General features: G+C 36.2%; 1 non-coding gene across 1 annotated transcript; it reads right to left on the bottom strand.

Annotated features, from left to right (window-relative positions):
- Nucleotides 1-23070: 23070 nt before the first annotated feature.
- Nucleotides 23071-23177, bottom strand: LOC112536166. The gene has a single exon (XR_003080224.2). It is a non-coding gene; the product is annotated as a small nucleolar RNA R71 (small nucleolar RNA).
- Nucleotides 23178-25769: the final 2592 nt, after the last annotated feature.

Genomic DNA, 25769 nt, shown 5'->3' with positions numbered 1-25769 from the left:
CATTTTTATATTTTTTGATAATTACCCTTTATATTTTTATTTATACATATTCAATCCTTGTATTTTTATTTTTATCCATATTAGATTCTTTTGTAAAAGTAAGTTAGTGATACATGCTTTGTTAACAAGAATATAAATAATTTTTTAAAGTTTTTTGTATTAAATTTTTATACACTTGCCTCCTATATTCTTTTTTTAGAAATATATACACAATTTATTCTTAATATATTACTAACAAATTAATAAATTATGTAATTATTAAGATTAAAGAAAGAAATATTTAATCGACTTTTAATTTTCATAATATATATATATATATATATATATATATATATATATATATATATATATATATAACAAAAATATTTACTTTTTATAAACATTTTAATTGTTATTAACAATTAAATATTTTATTAATTGACTTATGGTTTGACTAATTCTACACATATTCTTAATTAAAATAATAAGTTAAATTAGATTATAATAACTATTTAGGTTATAAATTTTAAATAATAAGTTTCAAGGGGATAATATTGCTAAAAATTTAAAATACCTACCAGGAAAAAATTATTTTGTTTTGGTTCGATTAGTAATCATATATGAGATAGCAAACGATATAAATTTAGAAACATGTAGGTCGGCTAGTCTGGTGCCAAAGTGCACTTGGGAGAAAATGGAAGCTTGGCTTAGAAAGTAGCTTTCCTTAGAGAATAAATATGTTCAGAGGGCACACAACCCATTCTTTGCTCTTTTTCTAAGCATTTCAGAATTACTTTGATGACTTGTTCTAGAACCTTCCTTACTTTAGCTCGCTTCGAGGGTCACTATGGTGTGGCTGAATATAAAGCAATCCGCCCCTATAGCCTTTGATCAATAGATTATTTAGAACTTCGGAAGATGGTCAAGGTAGCTTGCTTCCAAGCCACTATACTAGATTCACATAGAGTCATAGTAGTCAGCTCAGAGTGCCTCTATTCTATATTAAAATACTACTTTGGATGAATGGGGAATTACGTCGCTCTTTGATTTGCAGAACAAGGCCTATAAGCTCTCTGTTTTAATTTTATGGCGGAGATCTCTCCACACCAAGGAACCAAATCATAATGGATCGAAGCCCTCCCTTTTCATCCAATTAGTGCCTTAAGTTGTTCATGCACCTCTTGAGGAGCTCTTACTGAGTAAACTTTTGAGAACAGGGAAAAGTAAGGCTCGTCACCTTAGAATGAACTCCGCGACAGGTGAGATTGGCCCCTCTTATTGCGAAAGACCAACCCGATCATTTCCCTAAAGATCCTCTACTTCCTCCCATTGATAAAGACAATAATTTCCTTTGTCTTTTTCATAAGCGGCGGTTGTTGAAAAAAAACCACAAGAAAGCATTGAGCTTTTATGAATGAAGCTATCGACATCTTTTCGTATTAATAGAAGCCGGGATGACGGGGTTTCATATTCGACTAAATAATAGACCAGGGTGGTTTATAAGTCTAAAGCAAAATCAATAGGAGTAGAAGACCTTTGGATGAAATCCTGTTCCTCAATGTTGTGCTACTTGATTAGAGAGGTATCCTGAATGAGCTTAATTTAATGCTCTGGCTCTTTACGAAGCCTTGTTGGTATGTATCTATTAAAGAATTGTAAAGAAAGTCACGGGGGCTCCTCTTTATAAACTTGGCCGGCAGTAGTAGATCATTTTTAGGGCTCAATTTACTGTTGTTTGTCTTGTTCACGCTAATTCGGCTATCTTCGGTCAAGGTCTTTTTATTATCCACGAGAATTCTTTTATTAAAGTCTCTACCTTTAGCTTTAGTGGACTTTTTTGAATGGCGAGTAGTATTCGTTAGTTTAGGCAATCCAACCTCTTCCTTTGGTAAAGTGTAGACCAAAATTGATCTACTTCCTTCTATCTATGAGATTGTTAGGCAGATGGAATCACCAAGCGTAGACTCGCACCGCCAGTAGCACATAAGAGCAGTGTATGTGACTCTAGTGAAGAAGAAAAGATAATCACATGTTCGAAGATGAAGGAAGCACCTCTTTCACATAAGAACCTATGGTGGTGAAAAAGAGCCCTTTCTTTTTATTTTAAAAGTAAGTAACAAGAAAGGGCCCACTTCGCATGATCGATTCATCATATGTACCAAAATTAAAACACAATTATTTTTTCCTATAAGTTGAGACGCGTACAAATTTTACACAATTAGCTAGACTTCTATATCAGTTAAATCAGTTAGATCTCGGTCAGGCACTCACTCGCGACTAGACCTTAGTTAGTAGCTTAGACGAGTAAAGTACCCTTCTTCTTTCTGAACCAAATAGCCAAGTAGCTACAATTAAAGCATAACTTCTTCTTTGCTTTGAGTCACATATTTAATGAAAACAATTCCTGTATAAGCTGATAACATGAAGTGAAGAACATCATTTGTAAAATGAACTTAACCTTATTAATTATGTTGTGGATAAATCAAGCTTAAAACATAAAGATAATGGGCTTGATGAAGAGGACCAACAAACAAGGAAGTCTAGGATTGTCAATGATGGGCTAGACTTGCCAAAAGGTCCAATAACAAGGTCTAGAGTCAAGAAGCTACAACAAGCCTTAAATGGCTTCTTTCAAGCATGGGCCAACAAAGAAAGTCCATTTCAAGGTCCAAGATCCACAATCATTGGAGAACATCAAGATTGGACCTTATACGATCTTATTAAGGTCTAAATCCAAAGAGAACAAGGCAAGGCCGAAATCCATGGCCTATGAACTTAAAAATAGAATGAACTTTGTTTAGTGAAGGGATATTTTAGTCTTTTTATGTTTAAGTTATCTTTTAGGATTTGTTTTAGTTTATAAAAATAAACCTTAGTCGAATTGATTGGGGGATGATAATTAGATTGATGTTTGTTTATTCAACCTTGCTTGAATTCTTGTATTCTTGTTGAATGCATTTAACACTTATCAAGGATTTGATCCATCTTTGTGGCGTGCTAGAATTAGGGTTTAAAGGCTTAATTTCCTTTAAGTTCTAATTCCTAATTGATAATTGATAATCTGATTTAGAGTTGATCCTAGGGTTTTGAATTCAATTTGCTATAGAGTTTGTATGTTAGTGTTATATGGATTCGTAATTGAAAAGGGGTTCTTATAATCTATTCATATATGTTCATAACATTTGGTATCAGATATGGGGTCTTAAAATCAGACTGCTTATCTTTATTTTCATGTTCTTTCATTAGTTTGTTGTTCTTATTCATTGAATTTCAGATTTTGGTTTCTATAAAAAAAAAAAGGAAAAGAAAAGAAAAAGAGAAATCTGAAATCTTGAACAAATTCTGATATCTTGTTCGTCTTCTTGAAGTTCTTGTTATTGAATCCGAGTTTGTGAGTGTTTGATTGCTGATTTTCATTTGTGCAAGTAAAGTGGAGTGTTTCTAGGCTAAAATCAAGGGAACTCCTATTTTTAAGGGGTTATTAGTTGGCAAATCAGGCTAGGACTTGGATTTCCTAATCTAAAGGGGATTTGGATTGATTTTGAGGCTATTTTAAGAGATATAATTAGAGAATACGAAATTGAAAGGGATTAACACCATATATATTCCATTCAAGTCAGATTTAATCATTCAAAACCTAATTTTTATCCCTCTTTATCTTGTTTCTCTCTTACAAGTATTCTTGGACATATTTCAAGCAATTCGGCGCACATAGGACATTGATACGAATTTGAACCGGACACGTTCAAACACCAAGATGAGCAATGGTGAGAAACTCAAATTGATAAACGCTCTCCCTATTTAAGAGGAAGCACCCTTACCAATAAGTTCGAATTGTTGCCCCAAGATCTAACTTGAAAGTTTGCAATTGATTATGGAACTAACAAACTTAGCAGTAGAACTACTGAGCCCTTTAGTTATAAATAGATGAAAAATGTTCAAACAACCCAAGAAACTAATAAAAAGTTAATTGATTGATCAAACATGTAGATGTGAAACTAAACTAAACAAGTTAATTTAATCTCAAGAAATTCAAGAGTTACCAACTCAAGGAAAATAAACTTTATTTAAAATGATATATTGATCTAATGCCCTTTTGGCCGAAATACATAGCTCTATTGATAGGGTTTTAAAATGATTCTAACCCTAGAAAGGACTAAGAGATAAGGAATAAAACTCAAACCCTAAAAGACTCCTAATATGCGGATGATCTTATCCTTATAAAGTGTCCATCAAGCCACCTTCATATGACTTTCTCACAAGCAATTCACGCATAGAACACATAGGAATGCATAGACGTTTTTCCTTGAATAGAAATCCATCATGTCTATAAAATTTATCAATAGCACCATGTTCACAAGCATGAAAAATAGAACCAAAATCATGGTCATCAACATACAAGTCTTTGATATACTCAAAACCAAGCAATTTTGTTTCTAACGTAGCAAGTAAAGTATACCTTCTAGATAGTGCATCGGCAACTACATTTTCTTTACCTTGCCTGTACTTAATGACATAGGAAAATGCTTCAATGAATTCACTCCACTTAGCATGGTGTTTATTCAACTTGTTATGTCCCTTCAAGTGCTTCAATGTTTCATGATCCGTGTGAATCACAAACTCTTTAGGTAGCAAATAATGCTGCCAAACATCAAGTGCACGTACAAGAGCATACAATTCCTTGTCATAAATTGGATACTTCAAGCTAGCTCCATTCAACTTTTCATTAAAATAGGCTATTGGCTTCCCATTTTGCATTAAAACAGCTCCAATACCTACACCAGAAGCATCACAATCAATTTCAAAAGTTTTGGAAAAATCAAGAAGTGAAAGAATATGAGATGAAGTAAGTTTGTCCTTTAGCATATTGAATGCTTTTTCTTGTTGTTCCCCCAATAAAACTTCACGTTCTTCTTTACAAGCTCGTTGAGTGGTGCGGCAAGGGTACGGAAGTCCTTGACAAACCTCCTATAGAAGCTTGCAAGCCCATGAAAGCTCCTCACATCACTAACATTCTTTGGTGTTGGCCACTCCTTAATTGCTTTCACCTTGTATTCATCAACATGAATTCCATTTACACTAACAACAAAACCAAGAAACACAAGTTTGTTTGTGCAAAAATCACACTTAGCAAGGTTAGCATATAAAGAATTCTCACGCAAAACCATTAACACCATCCGAACATGTTCAACATGCTCATTCAAGCTCTTACTATAAATCAGAATATTATCAAAATATACTACCATAAATTTACCAATATACGCATACAAAACATGGTTCATTAGTCTCAGCAAAGTACTTGGTGCGTTATTTAAGCCAAAAAGCATGACCAACCACTTATACAAACCAAATTTAGTTTTGAATGCTATTTTCCACTCATCACCTATATTCATTCTAATTTGGTGATAGCCACTTCTCAAATCAATTTTAGTAAAGATAACACTACTATGCAATTCATCTAACATATCATCTAACCTAGGAATAGGATGATGATATTTAATGGTCATCTTGTTGCACGACAATCAACACACATATGCCAAGACCCATCTTTCTTAGGGACTAACAAAACAGGAACAACACATGGGCTAAGACTTTCCCTAACATAACCTTTACTTAGTAGTTCCTCAATTTGGCGTTGCAACTCTTTGATCTCCTCCGGATTGACTCTATAAGCTGGTCTATTTGGAATAGATAACCTCGGCACAAAGTCAATTTGGTGCTCTATCCCTTTTAGTGATAGCAACCCACTAGGTAGTTCCTCGGGAAACACATCTTCAAACTCCTGCAAAACACTTACAAACACACTAGGAAGAGAAGAGTTAAGATCATTAGTGTTAAATAAAGTTTCCTTGTACATAAGTACAAGTACTTGCCTATTTTCACTCAAAGCCTTTCTCAAGTCTCACTCTCTAACTAAGAAACTCACTTTTTTCTCACTTGCCTCCCCTTTTTCTTGTGCCTTACTCATTCTTTTGCTCACATTCTCGCGCAAACCCTCACTAAACTCTCCTTTTACCACTCTTTGCTCTCGCCCCTCATTATTTTCCACACAACTCTCCTTTTGCTTATGCACCTTTACTTTTTCATGTGCACTCTCACACTTTCTTTTTTCTTTCTCATATTCTTCCATTTGGTCCTTTACAACTTTTTGTAATTCATAAACTTCTTTAGGACTTAATGGTGCCAAAACATACGGTTTTCCATCCATTACAAGAGAATAAGCATTGGTTCGACCATTATGAATTACAGATCTATCATATAACCATGGTCTACCTAGCAACATATGACATGCATGCATGGGAACAACATCACATAGTACCTCATCATGATACTTCTTTACACTAAATGCAACCCGTACTTGCTTAGTAACTCTAATTCCACTTTGATCATTGAGCCATTGCAAGGTGTATGGCTTATGGTGCTTAATAGTTGGAAGTTTAAGTTTATCAACCATCATAGCACTTGCTACATTAGTACAACTACCTCCATCAATGATTAAACTACAATTAGCATCATGGTTTTGTACTTTACATGTAGTATGGAATATGTTTTCCCTTTGAGCATCATCATCAACAAGTTGTAAATTAAGAGCTCTAAAGGTTACAGGTACATTACTAACCTCACCCATTTGCACATTATCACAATCCTCCAATTCTGACATGTCTAGGTAATCCTTCTCACCAGGTTTGGATTCTTCATCACTCTCAAAGACCACTTCACCACCTCGAATTGCCATGGTTCGCTTGTTTGGATATTGGTAAGATATATGCCCATACCCCAAATAGTTGAAGCATTGCACTTTCTTTGATTTGAGGTCACTTTGCATCGTTGGCTTAGTGTTAAGATCAAATTTAGGGGCTGCTTTGATGTCCTTTGATGTCTCACGACCCTTGTTAGGGGGTTGGTTGCTCCCTTTCCATGTGTTACTCCATCTTGAGCTAGGAGCATCACTTTTGCTCTTGGTTTTCAATTGCTTTTCCACCTTTACGGCCATGTGCAACATGTCCTCCATCTCTACATAATGCTGCAATTCAATTATGTTAGCAATATCACGATTCAAACCATGTAAAATCTTGCCATTGTGGCTTCCCTATCCTCATCCATAGCTATCTCCATAGATTGCCAATACTTCTCAACACTCTTACTACCTTGTACTAAATTTTATAACTTGTTGTACAAGTCCTTTTGGTAGTGCGATGGCACAAATATTTTACGCATAATGCGCTTGATCTCATCCCATCAACCAACTTCGGGTTCCCCATAACACCTACGACCACTCACCAATCGATCCCACCAAATGCCAGCATAATCACAAAATTCAACAACAGCAAGTTTAACCTTTTTAGACTCACTATAGTTATAACATTCAAAGACCCTTTTAACCTTCTTTTCCCACTCCAAATAAACTTTAGGGTCATTCTTACCATGAAAAGACGATATTTTCATCTTAATACTACCCAAATTAGTGTCAATTTTGGGTTGAAAATTATGTCTAGACCTTTTAGACTCACTTTCTAGGTTATCACCTAAACCATCCCCTTTAGACGTTTTAGGCATATCATTCAATAACCTAGTTAATTTGTCATCTTGTTTTTTAAATTGTCTTTGCATATGTTCTACTACATCTTTCAATGTAGAAGCTAAATTTTCCAAAGTCAATGGCTATTTAGATGACATGGTTAACCCAAAAGACTAGAAAAGAAAACAAAAAAAAAAGACGTGATCAAGTGTTATACTCTGGAGGCTTCTTATAGTCAAAGGAAAAATAAGAAAAAGATCACTCCCTCACGTGTTTCACTCATAAAGAATTGAATTCCTTATAGAAATTAAATCAAATTGTTCTAGTAATCACAAAAATAAGTTTTTCACAACCTCTTAACATTTATTAATTCTGAAGTTCAATAGAACACTCGTGAATCAATAAAATGAATTATAAGCGTGTGAACAAAACAAGCTTACAACTAATCGAATAAGACTCAATCAACCCAAAAGAAAAGCTTTTTAAGAGAAAACAAAAGAAAATTACCCAAATTAGAATTTCAAGAATGAAGAACAGCTCCAATCAATTAAAAAAAAAGAATTGTGGAATGTATCAATCAAGAATCAATTCTTTAAGAACCACCCAACACAAACGGTTAGGGTTAGTTTTCCGTTCCTTTCTTCTTCTTTTTTTATGAATTTGCCTTGGTATGCGGGCAGCAATGAAAATAGTATACTTCTTTTTATTTTTAATGATGCGAACATAAATTGAAATGAAATAGAAGACAGACCCTTAATTGAAAAGAAAGTAAACCAAACTTACAAGTTTGGCTCTGATACCAAATGATACGATCTCGAACCGGATACATTCAAACACCAAAATGAGCATGGTGAGAAACTCAAACTGATAAACGCTCTCCCTATTTAAGAGGAAGCACCCTTACTAATAAGTTCGAATTGTCGCCCCAAGATCTAACTTGAAAGTTTGCAATTGATTATGGAACTAAAAAACTTAGCAATAGAACTACTAAGCCCTTTAGTCATAAATAGATGAATAATGTTCAAACAACCCAAGAAACTAATAAAAAGTTAATTGATTGATCAAACATGTAGATGTGAAACTAAACTAAACAAGTTAATTTAATCTCAAGAAATTAAAGAGTTAACAACTCAAGGAAAATAAACTTCATTCAAAATGATATATTGATCTAATGCCCTTTTGGCCGAAATACATAGCTCTATTTATAGGGTCTTGAAATGATTCTAACCCTATAAAGGACTAAGAGATAAGGAATAAAAATCAAACTCTAAAAGACTCCTAATATGCGATTGATCTTGTTCCTATAAGGAAGGATAAGATAAAGAGTAATCTAAACAAATTAAAACCCTAAATTCATGAGAAAGTTCTCTTTATCCAGTACTTCCAAAAATATAGGAAATTAACTAAAATATGGGTCCACTAAGAATTTATCTTGAAAAATTTGAAGCTCTTTTTGCAGGTTCCAGCAGCTCATGAATTGTAAGGCGTGGTCACGCCTTATTGACAATGATCTTCTGTCTAGATTTTACTTAGCTCACAGGTTGTAAGGCGTGATCACGCCTTATTGAAGATGAGCTTTTGCCTCAATCTTCATTAATAGCAATTATTGTCACTATCTTCAAGGCATTGTTATCATCATCAAAAGCACCATCATTAACCATTTTTAAAACATGCTCTAAGTAAGAATTTAAGGCTTGCTTGAACTTATTACTCCTTGCTCGTGTCATTGGTCCTCCATAGGCTAGTGGATCCATGTTAGTTGACTAAGATGCATCCTTGGTTGCATCAGACATACTCAATCCTAGAACGAATTTTTTTGTTACAATTGATTGCCAAACTGATCTATCATTGGTGATACACCATTATCCTTTGGATTCATTAGCCCCACCCTCTCCAAGTCAAATTCCATCATTTACTAGGATTTTTGGCTGCTTTTGTGTTTTTGGTAATACTTTTCTTTTATCTTTGAGTTGTTTTGGGTTTGTTCTTCATATGTCCTTTGTTCTTTAGTTGTTTTCTAGGTGTTTTAAGGTATTATAAGTAGTTTTGTGTCTTTTTGATTACTAATCACGTTGCTTCTTACCTTTTCATTGTTCCTTTAATATTAATTTTTGCATCAAGTGGTTTTCTTTCACTTGTCTTTGCTTCCCTTTGAGTTTTTGTTCATTGACTTCTTATTTTCTTTCGAGCGCACTATACACTTGCAATTTCTTCAATATATACAATTTTGCCTCAATTAAGTGTTTGAATTTTGATTCTAGTGTGTTGCGACGATTGTGATTAGGTTTTTACTTTGGTTTTATTTGATTTAATAAGAATATTTGAAAACAAGCTTGAGTGGTGTGAGGTTAACCCGTGTGTGTATTCATTGTTTGTGTGAAACACGAGTGACCACCTTCATTTTTGGGAGCAAACACATGAGGGAGTGTGTGTGAGGTCCATTAAATTTGTATTTTGTTGTGTTTTCTAACCCTTGTTACAGGTATGTCATCCGGTTCTAATATTCATGATGAGACCAGAATAACACAATTCCATTAGCACAAATGTAAGCAAATAAGAGGACGTAAATGAATATTGCAAACCTTAATGACTGAATGGAAAGAATAGAGGTGGAGTTGGGCAATGAAACTAGGGAAATTAAAAGTGAGATGACTAGAACTTTAGAAGCTAATCAAAGAGGAAAGGCTTGAACAATTTGTGGCATTGTATAGAAAGATGGGGAATAGGCAAGATTTTAGGGCTGAAGCACCGAATGTGGGTGTGAATGCACAAAATTTAGGTGTGCACAATCATGGGCAGCCCCAACACATGCGACATAATGAGTACAATAATGATGATATGGGCCGAAATTTAAGTAGCATCAAATTTATTGTTCCAAACTTTGCTGGTAGAACCGACCTTGAAGCCTATCTAAAGTGGGAGAAAAGGGTAGATCTCATATTTGATTGCCATAATTTTTTTGCTAAGAAGCAACTGAAGTTAGTGGTTAGCCATTTTACAGAGTATGCAATTTTATGGTATGACCAGATGGTAGTGAGTAGGAGAAGAAATGGGGAAGAGCCTATCAATAGTTGGGTGGCTTTTAAGTTTGTCATGAAGAGGAGATTTGTACCTGTGCATCACCAAAGAGAGTTGTACCAAAAACTCCAATACTTGAGACAAGATACAAAAAGCATAGAGGATTATTTCAAGGAGATGGAGATGTTGATGGCTAGATTAGATTTACAGGAGAAGATGGAGGCTTGATCGTGTTGATTTACAATATTATGTGGAGATTGATGAGATGGTACACCTTGCTATAAAGGTGGAAAGACAACTCAAAATGAGATGGACAACAAAGGGAGAGTCTAAACCGAATTGGTCTTTAAATTCGGGTTCAAAACCAATTGGGAAACTAATTCCAATACCAAACCGAACTGGAGCAATGACACCAAAGGAGGTAAATTTGATGCTAACAATTATGTTTTGCAGGATACCAAGCAAAAAGGAGTGGATGATCCAAGGGGTACCTATAAGACCGAGCCACATAAGCAAAGAAACCGAGACATCAAGTGTTTTAAGTGCTTAGGCAGCAGACACATTGCATCTCAATGTCCAAATGGAAGGACAATGATTGCTTCAAATTATGGAGATATTGAGACTGAAGGTGAGAGTGAAGGGGAAGAGATGCCACAAGAGCAAGAGAGTAGTGATGATGGCATTGAAGGGCCCATGAAAGGAAAGCTCTTAGTGGTAAGACATACACTTAATACATATATGAAGGATGAAGATAATATGGAACAACAAAGAGACAACATATTTCACACTAGATGCCATGTACAAAGTAAGACTTGCAACCTTATTATTGATAGTGGTAGTTGCACAAATGTTGCTAGTGTGTCCATGGTTGAAAAATTGGGTTTGAAATTGATTCCTCATCGTAGGCCTTATAGATTGCTTTGGTTAAATAATTGTGGTGAAATGAAAGTAAATAAACAGGTCATAGTGTCATTTCAAATTGGTAGATATGCTGATGAGGTGCTATATGATGTAGTACCAATGCATGCTGGACATATCCTGTTAGGTAGACCATGGCAATTTGATAGGAAAGTCTCACACGATGGCTTTCTTAATAGGTATTCATTTGTGAAAGATGGGAGGAAAGTTACCCTATGATATGAACTCGAACCGGATACGTTCAAACACCAAGATAAGTAATGGTGAGAAAATCAAACTGATAAACGCTCTCCCTATTTAAGAGGAAGCACCCTTACCAATAAGTTCGAATTTGTCGCCCCAAAATCTAACTTGAAAGTTTGCAATTGATTATGGAATTAACAAACTTAGCAATAGAACTACTAAGCCCTTTAGTTATAAATAGATAAAGAATGTTCAAACAACCCAAGAAACTAATAAAAAGTTAACTGATTGATTAAACATGTAGATGTGAAACTAAATCAAAAAAGTTAATTTAATCTCAAGAAATTCAATAAGGAGCACCTTAAGGAATAAGAGTTAACAACTCAAATAAAACTTCATTTAGAAATATATATTGATCTTATTATTTTTAGCCGAAATACATAGCTCTATTTATAGAGTTTTGAAATAATTTTAAACCCTAAAAGGCCTAAGAGATAAGGAATCAAAATCAAATCCTAAAAGACTCCTAATATGTGACTAATCTTATCCCTATAAGGAAGGATAAGATAAAGAGTAATCTAACCCTAATTAAAATCCTAAATTCATGGGAGGAAGTTCCCTTTATCTAATACTTCCAAAAATAGAGGAAATTAACTAAAAACGGGTCCATTACGAATGTTTTCTTAAAAAATTCGAAGCTCTTTTTGTAGGCAGCTTATTTACTGTAAGACGTGGTCACGCCTTATGGAAGTTGAGCTTCTTTCCCCTTTCTGCGCAGCTCACAGGTTGTAAGGCGTGGTCACGCCTTATGGAAGTTGAGCTTCTGCCCCCTTTGCTCATTAATAGCAATTAATGTCACTATCTTTAAGGCATTATTATCATCATCAAAAGCATCAAAAGCACCATCATTAGCCATCTTCAAAACATGCTTCAAGTAAGAATTTAAGGCTTGCTTGAACTTCTTACTCCTTGCTCGTGTCATTGGTCCTCCATAGGCTAGTGGATCTATGCTAGTTGACTTAGATGCATCCTTGTTGCATAATTCCCCCCCTCCCCCTCATCGATAGGAATCGACATCGAATCAACGCCTTCATCAAAATCAAAAGAAGACAAATCAGCAACATTAAAAGTAGCACTAACATTATACTCACCAGGTAAGTCAACTTTGTATGCATTATCATTGATGCGCTCTATCACTTCAAATGGACCATCACCACGTGGCATCAACTTTGATTTCCTTTGGTTGGGAAACCTTTCCTTCCTAAAGTGCACCTAAACCCCATCCTTTTACGGCCCTTATTGCGTTGTATGGTGATTTGTTCATTGCGTCTTTCCAAGTTTGCATGCACTTGTTCATGCAAATTCAACATAAATTCAACCTTTTTTTCGCCATCTAAATTCACTTGTTCACTCAAAGGTAAAGCAATCAAATCTAAAGGACTCAAAGGAATAAAGCCATAAACAATCTCAAATGGGCAAAATTGAGTAGAAGAATGCATACCACGATTATATGCAAATTCAACATGCAGCAAACAATCTTCCCATGTTCTCAAGTTTCGTTTAACCATGGTCCTAAGTAATTGTGACAAAGTTCTATTCGCTACCTCGGTTTGATCATCGGTTTGGGGATGACATGTAGTAGAAAAAAGCAATTTAGTTCCCAATTTACCCCATAAGGTCTTCCAAAAATAGCTCAAAAACTTGGTGTCCCTATCACTAACAATAGTTCTAGGCATACCATGTAAACGTACAATTTCTCTAAAGAATAATTCAGCAACATGTTGTGCATCATCGGTTTCCCTACATGCAATAAAGTGTGACATCTTTGAAAACCTATCCACCACAACAAAAATACTATCATGCCCATGCTTAGACCTAAGTAATCCAAGCACAAAATCCATAGATATGTCAATCTAAGGAGAATTAGGTATGGGCAAAGGCATGTAGAACCCATTAGGTTGTGATTTAGACTTAGCTTGCTTGCATACAATACAGTTAGCACATAATCTATTCACATCAGATTTCATCTTAGGCCAATAGAAATGATCATGCAAAACATCTAAAGTCTTTTGAACACCAAAGTGTCCCATCAAACCACCTTCATGTGACTCTCTCACAAGCAATTTACGCATAGAACACATAGGAATGCATAGACCTTTTTCTTTGAACAAAAATCCATCATGTTTATAAAATTTATCAATAGCACCATGTTCACAAGCATGAAAAATAGAACCAAAATTGTGGTAATCAACATACAAGTCTTTGATATACTCAAAACCAAGCAATTTTGTTTCTAAAGAAGCAAGTAAAGCATACCTTCTAGATAGTGCATCGGCAACTACATTTTCTTTACCTTGCTTGTACTTAATGACATAGGGAAACACTTTAATAAATTCACTCCATTTAGCATGGCGTCTATTCAACTTGTTCTGTCCCTTCAAGTGCTTCAATGCTTCATGATCCGTGTGAATCACAAACTCCTTAGGTAGCAAATAATGTTGCGAAACATTAAGTGCACGTACAAGGGCATACAATTCCTTGTCATAAGTTGGATACTTCAAGATAGCTCTATTCAACTTTTCACTAAAATAGGCTATTGGATTCCCATCTTCCATTAAAACAGCTCCAATACCTACACCAGAAGCATCATAATCAATTTCAAAAGTTTTAGAAAACTCTGAAAGTGAAAGAATGGGAGATGAAGTAAGTTTGTCCTTTAGCATATTAAATGCTTTTTCTTGTTGTTCTCCCCAATGAAACTTCACGTTCCTCTTTACAAGCTCATTGAGTAGAGCAGCAAGGGTACTGAAGTCCCTGATAAACCTCCTATAGAAGCTTGCAAGCCCATGAAAGCTCCTCACATCACTAACATTCTTTGGTGTTGGCCACTCCTTAATTGCTTTCACCTTGTCCTCATCAACATGAATTCCATTTACACTAACAACAAAACTAAGAAACACAAGTTTGTTTGTGCAAAAATCACACTTAGCAAGGTTAGCATATAAAGAATTCTCACGCAAAACCATCAACACCATCCGAACATGTTCAACATGCTCAGTAAAGCTCTTACTATAAATTAGAATATCATCAAAGTATACTACCACAAATTTACCAATATACGCATGCAAAACATGGGTCATTAGTCTTATAAAAGTAGTTGGTGCGTTAGTTAAGCCAAAAGGCATGACCAACCACTCATATAAACCAAATTTAGTTTTGAATGTTGTTTTCCACTCATCACCTATATTCATTCTAATTGGTGATAGCCACTTCTCAAATCAATTTTAGTAAAGATAACACTTCCATGCAATTCATCTAACATATCATCTAACCTAGGAATAGGATGATGATATTTAATAGTATTCTTGTTAATTGCACGACAATCAACACACATACGCCAAGGCCCATCTTTATTAGGGACTAACAAAACAAGAACAGCACATGGGCTAAGACTTTCCCTAACATAACCTTTACTTAGTAGTTCCTCAACTTGGCGTTGCAGCTCTCTGGTCTCCTCAGGATTGACTATATAGGCTGGTCTATTTGGAATGGATGACCCCGGCACAAAGTCAATTTGGTGCTCTATCCTCTTTAGTGGTGGCAACCCACTAGGTAACTCCTAGGGAAACACATTGTCATACTCCTGCAAAACACTTGCAAACACACTAGGAAGAGAAGAGTGAAGATTATTAGTGTTAGATAAAGTTTCCTTGTACATAAGTACAAGTACTTGCCTATTTTCACTCAAAGCCTTTCTCATGTCTTGCTCTCTAACTAAGAAACTCACTTTTTTCTCACTTGCCTCCCTTTTTTCTTGCGCTTTACTCATTCTTTTGCTCACATTCTTGCGCAAACCTTCACTAAACTGTCCTTTTATCACTCTTTGCTCTCGCCCCTCATTATTTTCCACACAACTCTCCTTTTGCTTGTGCACCTTTTCTTTTTCATGTGCACTCTCACACTTTTGTTTTTCTTTCTCATATGCTTCCATTCGGTCCTTTACAACTCTTTGTAATTCACAAACTTCTTTAGGATTCAATGGTGCCAAAACATACGGTTTTCAATCCATTACAAGAGAATATGCATTGGTTCGACCATTATGAATTACAGATCTATCATATAACTATGGTCTACCTAGCAACATATGACATGCTTGCATGGGAACAACATCACATAGTACCTCATCATGATACTTCTTTACACTAAATGCAATCTGTACTTGCTTAGTAACTCTAATCCCACTTTGATCATTAAGCCATTGCAAGGTGTATGGCTTAGGGTGCTTAATAGTTAGAAGTCTAAGTTTATCAACCATTATAGCACTTGCTACATTAGTACAACTACCCCATCAATGATTAAACTACAATTAGCATCATGGTTTTGTACTTTACATGTAGTATGGAATATGTTTTCCCTTTAAGCATCATCATCAACAGGTTGTAAATTAAGAGCTCCAAAGGTTACAAGTACATTACTAACCTCACCCAATTGCACATCATCATAATCCTCCAATTCAGGCATGTCTAGATAATCCTCCTCACTAGGTTTAGATTCTTCATCACTCTCAAAGACCACTTCACCACTTCAAATTGCCATGGTTCGCTTGTTTGGACATTGGGAAGATATATGCCCATACCCCAAACACTTGAAACATTGCACTTTCTTTGATTTAAGGTCACTTTGCATCGTTGGCTTAGTGCTAACATCAAATTTAGGGGCTGCCTTGATGTCTTTTAATGCCTCACGACCCTTGTTAGGGGCCTGCTTGCTCCTTTTCCACGTGTTACTCCATTTTGAGCTAGGGGCAGCACTTCTGCTCTTAGTTTTTAATTGCTTTTCCACCTTGACGGCCATGTGCAACATGTCCTCCATCTCTATATAATGCTGCAATTCAATTATGTTAGCAATATCACGATTCAAGCCATGCAGAAATCTTGCCATTGTGGTTTCCCTATCCTCATCTATATTGGCTCTAATCATAGCTATCTCCATAGATTGCCAATACTCTTCAACACTCTTACTACCTTGTACTAAATTTTGTAACTTGTTGTACAAATCACTTTGGTAGTGTGATGGCACAAACCTTTTACTCATAATGCACTTAACCTCATCCCATGAACCAAGTTCGGGTTCTCCATAACGCCTACGACCACTCACCAACTGATCCCACCAACGTCATCCCATGAACCAACTTCGGGTTCTCCATAACGCCTACGACCACTCACCAACTGATCCCACCAAATGGCAGCATAATCACAAAATTCAACAACAACAAGTTTAACCTTTTTAGACTCACTATAGTTATGACATTCAAAAACCCTTTCAACCTTCTTTTCCCACTTTAAATAAACTTCAGGGTCACTCTTACCATGAAAAGATGGTATTTTCATCTTAATGCTACCCAAATTAGTGTCAATTTTGGGTTGGAGATTATGTCTAAACCCTTTAGACTCACTTTCTTGGTCATTATCAGAACCATCCCCCTTTAGACGTTTTAGGCATATCATTCAATAACCTAGTTAATTTGTCATCTTGTTTTTGGAATTTTTTTTGCATATGTTCTACTACATCTCTCAATGTATAAGCTAAATTTTCCAAAGTCAATGGTTGTTCAGATGACATGGTTAAACCAAAAGACTAGAAAAGAAAACAAAAAAAAGACGTGATCAAGTGTTATACTTTGAAGGCTTCTTATAGTCAAAGGCAAAACAAGAAAAGATCACTCCCTCACGTGTTTCACTCACAAAGAATTGAATTCCTAATATAAATTAAATCAAATTGTTCTAGTAATCACAAGAACAAGTTTTTCACAACCTCTTAACATTTATTAATTCTGAAGTTCAATAGAATACTCGTGAATCAATAAAATGAATTATAAGCGTGTGAACAAAACAAGCTTACAACTAATCGAACAAGACTCAATTAACCCAAAAGAAAAGCTTTTTAAGAGAAAATAAAAGAAATTACCTAAATCAAAATTTCAAGAATGAAGATCAGCTCCAATCAATTAAAAAGAATTGCGGAATGAGTCAATCAAGAATCAATTCTTCAAGAACTACCCAACACAAACGGTTAGGGTTAGTTTTCCATTTCTTTCTTTTTTCTTTTTTTTTTTTGAAATCTGCCTTGGTATGCGGGCAACAATGAAAATAGTATACCCTTTTTTTTTATAATGATGTGAACAGAAATTGAGATGAAATAGAAGACAGACTCTTAATTGAAAAGAAAGTAAACCAACTTACAAGTTTGGCTCTGATACCAACTGATACGAACTCGAACCGAATACATTCAAACACCAAGATAAGTAATGGTGACAAAATCAAACTGATAAACGCTCTCCCTATTTAAGAGGAAGCAACCTTACTAATAAGTTCGAATTTGTCGCCCCAAAATCTAACTTGAAAGTTTGCAATTGATTATGGAACTAACAAACTTAGCAATAGAACTACTAAGCCCTTTAGTTATAAATAGATGAAGAATGTTCAAACAACCTAAGAAACTAATAAAAAGTTAACTGATTGATCAAACATGTAGATGTGAAACTAAATCAAACAAGTTAATTTAATCTCAAGAAATTCAATAAGGAGCACCTTAAGGAATAAGAGTTAACAACTCAAATAAAACTTCATTCAAAAATATATATTAATCTAATTATTTTTAGCCGAAATATATAGCTCTATTTATAGAGTTTTGAAATGATTCTAAACCCTAAAAGGACTAAGAGATAAGGAATCAAAATCAAACCCTAAAAGACTCCTAATATGTGACTAATCTTATCCCTATAAGGAAGGATAAGATAAAGAGTAATCTAACCCTAATTAAAATCCTAAATTCATAGGAGGAAGTTCCCTTTATCCAATACTTCCAAAAATAGAGGAAATTAACTAAAAACGGGTCCATTACGAATGTTTTCTTGAAAAATTCAAAGCTCTTTTTGTAGGCAGCTTATATATTGTAAGGCGTGGTCCCGCCTTATGGAAGTTGAGCTTCTGCCCCCTTTCTGTGCAGCTCATAGGTTGTAAGGCGTGGTCACGCCTTATGGAAGTTGAGCTTCTACCCCCTTTCTGTGCAACTCACAAGTTGTAAGGCGTGGTCACGCCTTATGGAATTTGAGCTTCTGCCCCCTTTGCTCATTAGTAGTAATTGATATCACTATCTTCAAGGCATTATTATCATCATTAAAAGCATCAAAAGCACCATCATTAGCCATCTTCAAAACATGCTCCAAGTAAGAATTAAAGGCTTGCTTGAACTTCTTACTCCTTGCTCGTGTCATTGGTCCTCCATAGGCTAGTGGATCCATGCTAGTTGACTTAGATGCATCCTTGGTTGCATCATCCTAACACCCCTTTCTCCCAGGAAAGTGTATGATGATCAATGTAAGATTGAAAAAGAGAGAGTAGAGGCTGAAAATTCAAAGAATATACTTGTACCACCTAAAAGTGGTAAGGATAGTGGCATTGAGCATAGTGAGAAACCCAAGGTGAAATAGGGTAGTTTCTTGGCCTGGGAAAGTGATATTAGGCATGCATTGCATACTAATAGAGTAGTATTTTTGATTACTTGTCATGAAGAGGAGGTTTGTACCTGTGCATCACCAAAGGAAGTTGTACCAAAAACTCCAATATTTGAGACAAGGTACAAAAAGCATAGAGGATTATTTCAAGGAGATAGAGATATTGATGGCTAGATTATATTTACAGGAAGAGATGGAGGCCATAATGTCACGTTTTCTTAGGAGCATTTGATTACTTGTCATGAAGAGGAGGTTTGTACCTGTGCATCACCAAAAGAAATTGTACCAAAAACCCCAATACTTGAGATAAGGTATAAAAAGCATAGAGGATTATTTCAAGAAGATAGAGATATTGATGGCTATATTATATTTACAGGAGGAGATGGAGGTCGCAATGTCACCTTTTCTTAGGGGCATGAACAAGGAGATTGCTGATTGCGTTGAGTTACAAAATTATGTGGAGATTGATAAAATTGAATGGAGCAGCCTTGAACTATCCTACATACGACAAGGAGTTGTTTGCTTTGGTTCGTGCATTCAGACATGGTAGCATTACTTGTGGCCAAAAGAGTTTATTATACATACGGATCATGAGTCCTTGAAGCATCTAAGAGGGCAAGATAAGCTGAATAGAAGATATGCAAAGTGGATGAAATTCATAGAAACATTTCCATATGTGATCAAGTACAAGAATGGTAAGGATAATGTGGTTGCTGATGCACTTTCGCGAAGGTATGCACTTCTTAATACTCTTGATTCTAAGTTATTGGTGTTTTGAGTATATAAAAGAGTTGTATATAGATGATGTTGATTTTGGTAAAGTATATATATTACTTGTGTTAATGGGAATGCATTTGATGCCTTTTATGTCTTTGATGGGTATTTGTTTAAAAAGAACAGGTTGTGTGTGCCTCATTGTTTTTTGCGTGTGTTGTTGATTAATAAGGTACATAGGGTTGGTTTGATGGGTCACTTTGAGGTTGATAAGAATTATTCTATTCTATGTGATCATTCTTTTTAGCCTGGTATGAAATGCAATGTTCAAAATGTCTATAGCAAATGTGCTGTTTGCATGCAGGCTAAGTCTAAATTAAAACCCCATGATTTGTATGCACCTTTACCTGTTCTTGAAATGACATGGGTTGACTTATCTATGGATTTGTGCTTAGATTGCCTAGAACTAGGAAATGTAGAGATAGCATTTTTGTTGTTGTGGATTATTTCAGTAAGATGGCTGATTTCATTCCTTGTCATAAAACAGATGATGCACATCATATTGCTGAATTGTTCTTTCGGGAAGTTGTGCGTTTGGATGGTATACCTAGAACTATTATTAGTGATAGGGATGTGAAGTTAATGAGCCTTTTTTGGCGTGTTCTTTCGGCTAAATTAGGTACTCAGTTGCTGTTTTATATTACTTATCATCCTCAAATAGATGGCCAAGCTGAGGTAGTTAATAGAACTATGGTGCAGTTGCTTCGTGCTTTGATTTCTAGGAATCTTAAGTCTTGAGAGGATTTATTACCATATGTTGAGTTTGCATATAATAGGGTTGTTCATAGCACTACACATACTTCACCATTTGAGGTAGTCTATGCTTTTAATTCTTTGGCTCCTATTGACTTAATTCCTTTTCCTAATAACAATCTTGTGAGTGATGATGGTGTTTCTAAGGCTGATTGGGTAAGACCATGCACAAGCAAGTGAAGGAAAGGATTGCAAAGCAAAAACACAAGGACAGCCGAGAGGCTGAACAAGGGGAGACGGTTGGTTGTGTTCAAGTGATGTGCATCATTTTATACATGTTTGTATGCCCAATTACTTACATTTTTGTGCATAGTTATCTTGTTTTATGCCAGAATCACTTGTGTTTTGGTTCCTTTCATGTTTCAGGTGATTATTAATGGACATTATCAGTAGTCAAGGGAAATACGCACAAATACAGACCATAATCCATCAAAATTGAGCAAGGACTAGCATTCCAAGGTTGAGCATGGCTTGGACTCTGGCCGTGCTGAACCATCAACACTTGACCCTCAAGAGTGCCATTTTGGCATGGTTTTCGAGGCCACCACGGCCTCCATCATGGCCGTGGTGGCTCAACATTTGCGAGGGCATGGCCAGGAAGAAGCCTTAAGTTGCAGGACTCGGAGGTCCAACACGGCCTGGACTCCGCCTGTGCTGAATAGCACGAGCTTGACCATGGTCGTGCTGAGAGATTTATATAGGAAAATGCGATTTATTGAGCTAGGGTTCAATTTTCTGACTGGATTTCACACATACATGCATAAGCCATCCTTTTCCAAACTTCAATACTCGACTTTAGGAGACTATTTTGCCTATTGAAGGAAGGATTACATTAGTTTAAACATCATTTGAAGACTAATAGTGGATTTGGAGGCACTCAAGAGGCAATTTAGGGTTCATCATTCAGAATTGGAAATTTAGGTTTTTCATCTGACTTGAAGAAGAAGGGTGTACATTCTTTCAAATTACTTTTATGTATTTGTTCTTTACTTTATGTTGCTTATTAGCATGAGTAGCTAGAATTGTTGAACCCATTGGGGTTCCTATATTGTTGGATTGCTTTTAATGTCTGTGAGACTTTGATTATCAATGCTTGTTTCTTCTTGCTTTCATTATTAATGAGAAATCATATTATTCATGAGACGTTGTGAGTTGTGGTGTTTAGATTGCTTTATGTAATTGAGAAGTTAATTTGGCAATTAGAAATTTGAATAGCAAGAACTGGTCAACGATCACTTAGAGATAAGTGTAATTGACTAGCCGTATTAAGAATTAACAAAGCTTAATAGAGACAGATTAAAGCTTAATACTAATTTAATAATCGATCGTTAGGAAGAGATTCCAACTTTAGGTTCTTAGGTTTGGGAATTTGGTTATCTCGAGAAAGAAACCAAATTCAGTTAAAAATTCATCCACGAGTAATCGCAATTGGTAATCAATATAATCTCTACCTTCACTAAAATCCAACTAGCTTAGGTCCCCTTGAGTTTGCTTTTTTTCCTTTGGTTGTTTCACGAATTCCTTTTAGACTGTTTGACACTTATTTAATCACTTGCTTACATTTAATCATAGAATAGCCACTTCATCGATTTGTTAAGGTTAGATAACATAAGACGCTATAGTGGTTTTAGGATCACCCTTTCCCGAGAATACGATCTTGATACTCGCCATTAGTGCTAGTCTATATTGATAAGCTCATTGCATTATATTGTAGCTACACAATTAGCTTATCAAGTTTTTGGTGCCATTCTTGGGGAAACTTTTGTGTGAACTAGAGTGAATTTATGTTTGTGTTAATCTAGCTATTTTTATTCTTTATTATTTTATTCATTCCTGTGTTCTTTAGTTGCTGCCTTTTCATTTCAGGTAGTTTATGACCAGGAGCTCTAATCCTACTCCTGTAGACCCTCTTGCTGAACTAGATCGATCCCTCCATCTTTTGAGGAAGCGTATGTAAGAAGAAGAGGAGGCGCAGATAGAGATTGAAACCCCTATGAATAGACCAGCAGAGATGGGAGACAACAATCGGGCTACGGATGAAGCCAGGACAATGTACGAGTTTGCTAGACCTTCTCTTGAGGGGACACAAATGAGTATATTGCGACCACCAGTGGCAGCCAACAACTTCGAAATAAAGCCAAACGTGATACAAATGGTCCAAAATAGCGTACAATTTAGGGGACTGCCGAGCAAGGACCTAAACGCTTACATCGCAAACTTCTTGGAGATCTGCGACACCTTCAAGATAAATGGCACAACTGATGATGCCATTCGCTTGAGGCTGTTTCCTTTTTCTTTGAGGGACCGAGTGAAAAGATGGCTACAATCACTCTTAGCCAACACTATTACGACATGGAGATCGTTGGTTGAGAAATTTTTATATAAGTACTTTCCTCCTACTAAAACTGCTAAATTGAGAAATGATATATCTTCTTTTATGTAGTTCGATGACGAGAGAATGTACGATGCTTGGGAAAGGTACAAAGATTTGCTCCGGTGTTGCCCGCACCATGGACTACCAGTATGGATGCAGGTCCAGACCTTCTACAGCGGTTTGAACCTCACTACTAGGCAAAATGGTAGACGCCGTAGTAGATGGGGCCATGAATAGTAAGACACCGAAGCAGACGCAAAATCTGATAGAGGAGATGGCCATGAACAACTACCAGTGGCAATCCTCTAGGAGTCGGCCAGTCAAGCAGGGAGTGATCAACCATCTAGACTCTACAACAGTCTTGGCAGCTCAAGTGGAGCTTCTGACCAAGAAATTAGACTAGCTTCAGATGGTGGTTCATGCAGCCCAGATAAGCTGTGAGTTTTGCGGTGGCCTGCACTATGGTGCAAACTATAAAGCAGGAGGTATGTTTGCTTCACCTTCTAATTCTTCATCTTCTATTGTTTCTGCTGACCTTGAACATGTAGACTACATGGGTAATGCACCTAGACAGCAGAACAACTCGTACAACAATACATACAACCCGGGTTGGTGAAATCATCCAAACTTCGGTTGGAGAAATAACAATGCCCAGGGTCCACCAGGCTTTTAGAGATCGCATCGGCGGCCACCACAAAGAAGAAGTCGGGCCATCATGACTTCCTCCACCAAATGAGAAGAAATCTAACTTGGAGGAGCTGATGATGAAGTTTGTCACGTCTACTGAGACGAGGTTCCAGCAGACTGACAGTGCTCTTAGAAATCAACAGGCGTCCATTCAGAACTTGGAGAGTCATATTGGGCAGATTTCTAAGATGTTGTTTGAGAAGCAACAAGGAGCGCTCCCCAGCACTACAGAGTCGAACCCGAGGGAGCATTGCAAGGCTATCACCTTGTGATCAGGTACGCAGTTATCTAGCTCTTTACCATTAGCTGATGATGATGATGTTTCCATGCAGGCTAAGCTAGCTAGGAAGGAGCCAGAACCTGAGGTGATAGAAGCAGAGAAAGTGGAAGACAGGCAGAAGAGCCCTGTGAGAGAGTACCGCCACCAGTCCCCTACCCTACTCGGCTTAAGCAGGAGAAGGTTTATAAGTAGTTTGGTAAGTTCCTTGACTTGTTTAAACAACAGCGTATTAACCTACCTTTTCTTGAGGCTATTTCGCAGATGCCGAAGTATGCCAAGTTCTTAAAGGAAATCTTGAGCAACAAAAGGAAGCTGGAGGATTTGGGACTAGTGACTCTGAATGAGGAGTGTTCAACTATTCTTCAGAACAAGTTGCCACTCAAAAGGAGAGATCCGGGGAGTTTTACTATTCCCTGCATCATTAGTGATTTGCCTATTAGTGGTGCATTGGCTGATTTAGGAGCTAGTATTAATTTGATGCCCACTAGTTTGTCTGATAAGTTAGGTTTGAGTGAACCTAAGCCCACTAGGATGAGCATTCAGTTAGCTGAGAGGACTGTCAAGATTCCTAGGGGTATTATTGAGGATGTGCTTATTAAGGTAGACAAGTTTATTTTTCCTATTGATTTTATAGTTATGGACATGGAAGGTGAGAGTACTGTGCCTTTGATCCTAGGTAGACATTTTCTTACAACATCTAGGGCTGTTATAGATGTTTGTGATGGAAAGCTTCAACTCAGGGTAGATGATGAGGCCATTACCTTCGACTTAGCTACTACTATAAGACATTCTTTAAACCATGATGATGCTGTGTTCTCTATGGATATTCTGGATGATGTGGTTGAGTCTCATTTGCAGGAAATATTGCTTGATGATCCTTTGCAGGTAGCATTACAACGAGACGAGAAGGAGCTTTCTAACGAGCAAGTGTTGGAGCAGCTCGCTAGTTTGTTGGCTACTGAGCCTAGCTGTTCTACTGACCCTTTTCTTTCTTTTGACAAGTCAGGAGTGAAAAAGGTAAAGTCTTCTTTCGAGGACCCCCTAGTCTTAAAATTGAAGGAGTTACCTGATGGGAATTGTAGGTTTCATCAATTAACTCCCCAATAGCAAAAATACTATGATAAGTTGAATTAGAAGAAAACTAGAAATTACCAATTTAATCCACAAATTCGGATCGTTCAAAGATTGAAGTAAGAAGATGGATGCTACTTAACCCCTTTACCAACAAGGATAAAGATACTAAGATAGACTTTGAATTTCCTCTTATGCCACAAACAAGAAAGTTTGATAAATAACAAGAAAACAAAGATTTAGATTTTGACACCACAAGCTAGAATAAAGCTTGATAAGTCGCAAAGTTCAAGCAAGAAATTAAAGACAAAATTCCTCACAATAAAACTCAAACAAAATTTCATATATCAAATTCAATCATGCTCTAAAAGAAAGAGAAAAGGACTTGTTTATATAGAGTACAAGTCCATGCACACACTACTAAAATAGACTCACACACATAGGATTACTTTTACTCTTAAATGGCCTTAGTAACCACTATCCACACTAATAGCCATTACTTGGTATTAATTACCCCATTAACTTGTATATGGTGGCTCTTAATAACCACTACCCACATTGATAGCCATTACTTGGTATTAATTACCACATTAACTTGTATGGTGGCTACATGTAACCCTAATTTTTATTAACATAAAAACAAGTTAAATATTATTCCTTGGGCCTCCATGGATGCCTTATTGGGTTGAAGTTCTTG

Source organism: Ricinus communis, chromosome 9 (assembly GCF_019578655.1).
Source record: "Ricinus communis isolate WT05 ecotype wild-type chromosome 9, ASM1957865v1, whole genome shotgun sequence".
Lineage (NCBI taxonomy): Eukaryota > Viridiplantae > Streptophyta > Magnoliopsida > Malpighiales > Euphorbiaceae > Ricinus > Ricinus communis.
This window is presented reverse-complemented; position numbering and strand designations above follow the sequence as displayed.